This window comes from Pyxicephalus adspersus, chromosome 3 (assembly GCF_032062135.1).
Source record: "Pyxicephalus adspersus chromosome 3, UCB_Pads_2.0, whole genome shotgun sequence".
NCBI lineage: Eukaryota > Metazoa > Chordata > Amphibia > Anura > Pyxicephalidae > Pyxicephalus > Pyxicephalus adspersus.
In genome coordinates, this window is record NC_092860.1 from 120,124,496 (window position 1) to 120,129,299 (window position 4,804).

A 4,804-nucleotide genomic window follows, 5' to 3' on the forward strand; every position below is an offset into this window, starting at 1 on the left:
AATTGTTAGGTGTGCAGTCTTTTACCTGCTGCTTTTTTTTAATGCTCACTGAGAATTTGCAGTTACTGTGAGCCCAGGCTTTGTGATTATGCACCCCAATAAAGTGTTATACTGAATACCCTTCTGTACAATACTCCTGGCCTGATTGTGCCACTGATAAATCATTAGAAAATTAGCACTCCAGTCCAGGATTTAGGGGTCACCCCTGAAGAATTAAAAAAGTACTTCTTGCTTTACATCACAAAATACATCAACAAGCATTTCTACAGCCATAGAGCCATTTCAGCATTATTACAGCTGCTTCTATTCCCTATAGCATCAACATTCATGGTAAAGCCCAACTATATACAATATTTGTTTTAACAGCAATCTTGTCAGGTAAAAATAACATCAGCTCTCCAAAAATGTTGTTTATTATCCACCATATTTGCTACATGGACTCATGTATTTTGTTTCTAATAAAATGACCTTACTATTTGTGGTCTGCAACCACCATGATGTTCTAAAACATAAAAATAAGGTAATTTTTTTGCAGCTCTTGCATCCAAATGTACAAACCATAAAACAAAAATTATTTGTTTCTCCTCATTTTAAGTGCAAACTTTTACTGTGTTAACAGTTACTGTCACCCAAAATAATTGTTCATTACCTTTTTGTGTCACAATTCACGAATTAGTGTCTCAAGCAGTTTGTACTGTTCTAGGGAGGTGGTGAGGATGAATGTGAGGCATCCTGCTGCATTGTATACAATAGTAGCATAACAATCACTGGTAATCGAAAATAGAGGTTCATTAACACCCTCAACAACATTTTGGTTCAAGTTCAAGATTTTCGGTTCAAGGCAATTATAAAAATCTTGTGTGTACAGACCCTTACGGGTTTTATCAGATGTCTGTATGGAGCATGGAATCAAATTAAATTCACCCCTTGCTGTAGGAGTTTTATTGCAAGTTTGGCTGGCTGTGGGGGGGGGCACAGGATTGTTGACCTTTTGGTTGTTGCTGCACCACCATGAGCAATTGGCTTAAAGACACTGGCTTGTGTAATCCAAACATGCCTCCGGTTTTGCTATTGTGGGTTTGGCTGGCTGGGGGACCCAGGTCTGGTAAACTATTGGTTTATGCTGCACCACCCTGAAGAATTGGCTAAAAATGGCTTGCATAATCCAAGCATGCCTCCGGTTTTGCCAGTTTTGCTGCTTACAAAAGAAATCACATTTTCACACTATTTGTTTAGCAGCAAGTCTCTGTAATGTTACTTCAAGCCTAATGCTTCAGGACCAGCAGCCAGCTAGGTTTTCATACCAGCACTGAGCACTGCTGGATCATGCCAGAATAGGTAATAAAGTTCATTTTTCCCCCAGTCTATCTTTCATTCATTTGTTGACAGACATCTGTGGAGTTATGTCAGAAAATAGGAATTAGCTAGACCACTTAAGGAAGGCAGAATAGATAGATTACACAATTGCAGTTTTAAAAAAAAGAAAGACCAACTTTGAGCAAACATGATAAAAAATTACAAAAGTAACAAAGGGGAAGACTGCACTCTTAGCTACATTCCACAGGAGAATAAAGGCAACCAGGCCTATATACCTGGGCCATCCATAAATAAAAATGGACATAGGGGTAACTGGTAAGCCAGTGAGAGGACCAGACAAGGAAGAGAGAAAAAGAACGAGAGGTAAGAGGAAAGTAACTATGCAAGCACTTATAATATACAAACACATCCAGCAGCTATTGGGACCAGACTAGTTAAGGAGTGGCCCAGGACTTGGAGGCATATTAAATCAAGTTTACCCCTAACAGAGTGTACCACCCCAAGAAGACAGACCTGGAGTGACAAATAAATAATTCTCGTGAAGGTATTATCAGGAGCAACATAGAACTGTTTGTGTTTTTCATAGGCGAGTGACAAAACCTTAACTAGAAAAATACCCTACTCGTATCATTCATCACTATGTTTCAGGCTCCAACAATCTGCAGGCTACTCCAGTCGGTGCAGCAATGCCAATGGTGTGCTTGTTCCTATATTTTCTATTAGGAACATGAATATGCAAGGCAACCTAGGTTCTCCCTATCTCCAAGCAGTCCACATGACCATCAGCAACACCTCCTCGGGGGGTCTTACCTGCATGATTGTCAAATGGAAAGCCTTACTGTTAGGCTACGTACACATGTGCAATAATTATCGTTAGAAAACTAACGATTAATGACCGATCAACGATTATGCACGATTATTTTGAACGATCGTATTGTGCACAATTCTGTACATGCTGTAACAATACGATTGTTCAAATATAATCCACCAATTGTGTAAACACGCTAGATACGATCTTTTGAACAATGCAGGAAGTGACATGTACTGGACAAAGTGTACACCAGAACAATCCATGATCACTGAACGACCGTACACACAATGGATAGTGAACGATCATCGCCCAATCAGATCTGCCAGGACGGTCGTTCGTTTCCAGCAATATTCCTTATTTATTGGCATTGTTGGCCAGTCGCTGTGCACTTTTTGTGTTAACGATTATCGGAAGATCGGCCGTTAGTCGTTCGTTTCCAACGATAATTATTGCACGTGTGTACGTAGCCTTAGAACAGAATAGAAGAGCAGCTGGGTTATTGTATGATTGCCTTATAGCACCGTGGGAAGTGTTGGAGAAGGAATAATCACTTTCTGCAATTAGATGGAAAAATAAACGCAGCTCACAATTTTGTGTTTTAGGGTTTGGGGCCTGAAATTGATGCATTAGTGTATTTAAAAATCCTAATACTTAAAATAAACCTTTATTGTATTTTCAAGCTTGTATGATTTTATTAAAATGAAAGAATTATATATTTAAAGCAAATGTATAACTAAAACTGTTTTAGTCTTTGGATAGGGAAGGGCTAGAATCTGTGCCAGGATTGTGATGCTGTTATATAGATTCCTTCTCTCAAACTGTCCTGGTGGCCATTATCAATGAGACAGGTAAATCTTCCAAAGGTGACACTGGATCTTGTGATTACTGTCTAAGATGGAAATCCTCACTTCCTATAGGGTTTCACTGTCTTCCTTTTCATCTTAGATTTCCTGTTACTACCAGTCTTAAAGACCATAGTGACCAATAGAGAGGGAGAATCTACCAAAAAGCAACATAAACAGCAATAGACACCTGGCAAACAGTTTAAATTAGGGTTCCCCCAGAGGTTGTTGGGGGGTCATGAGAAATTTGGGTCTTTTAGGTCAGTTTAACTGACACCAATGATCTTTTTGGCTATCTGTAAGAATTGTATTCTTCCAAATGACCAGCAATGTAAGAGATATTCTTCCTACTGATCACTACACTAATAGTCTATGAGATGTTTATATAGAAATTGAAGCACAGGGTTCCCCAAAGACCTGAAAGGTATTTAAAGTGTTCAAAGTTGTTTAAAAGGTCTAGAAAGGCTCATCTAAACCTTCCCTAATTCAGATCAACTTTAGGGAGTTATTTTAAAAATATCTTTTCAGCATATAATGAACATACAAGTTTATACATCTTCATATTACAAGCATTGTACTTTGATGTGTTTATTTTGTTAAACATATTTAGATAAATGTTGCCCAGTTGTGTTAGTTGTGCCTCCATCACTTCACAAAGAAAGGCTGCAGCTGACCCATTGGTTTTAATGATTTCCTTGTGTTTTCCTCATTAATCACAGAAACCTGTGTAATGAAACAACACATTTGTGTTCCCATTGCCGCTCACATCAGTTCGCACTCTCGGAGGTAAGCTTTTTACTAATATAGCTAAATAGCCTCTATGTAGACCCTAAAAATATATTGCAAATGTGAAAACTTTTACCCAGACTGCAGAGAGCACATAATTACAAAAGTAATGTGCAAACAGCGGTAATCTAAAACAATCAATCATATTTCATCCTCACATCAATGCCCCCTACACAGGACGTAGTAATACTCAGATGTAGTTTGGCTGAAATGAGAAATTAGTGCTGTAGAAATGTTCCCTTACAGGTTTGAAAGCTTACATACTTTTATTCTGAGCAGCTTTGTATTGTGGTGGCTGTATTACATATTATAAGATTGTATGGCTGTATTGTTATATAAGGTAGGATTGTTGTAAACAATCCAATACTGTCCAATACTAATTACTTCCTAAAGCAGCCACATAGCCTGTGTCATAAATCTGTGACAATAAAAAAAAAAATGTCCATGTTAGGGTGCTTGGACAGCCCATTTATGTTGAATATATACATTACTGTGCAATGGCAGTTCTTCAAAGCCCAGATCTAAATGTCCTTTAAGGATACAAGAATACTTGGACTATAGACACATACACAAAGACCAAAGCCTATTGTGCAAAGGAATTTTCATTCTGCATGAACACAATCCAAGCGGATAACCTCCTACATACATGTATTATGCACTCCCACCTCTTAGATTGTAAGCACAACTGTTTGCCCTTGTTGTGTATGCACTGGTATTGTGTAGCCTTATGTGTGCATTGTGTAAATAAAAGATAATTATTATTACAAACTACATGAGCCCTAAGTCTGTCATTAGTTAGGGAACTTGATAGGAAGGAATCTTTGAAGATATTGACAGATATACTTTAAAATGCAGCAATAGGACAACATTCAGTAAGCACCGTTGGCAGAACTAAGTATGAGGATCAGTATAACAGTCGGACAACTGGCATTTTTAAAAGTCATTATTTGTTTTTTTTTAGTATCAGAAATAAATGTATAGACTGAGTGAGTGACTAGTAAGTACATTGTACACAATGCCACCACTGATGAAACTGCACAGACTTTGC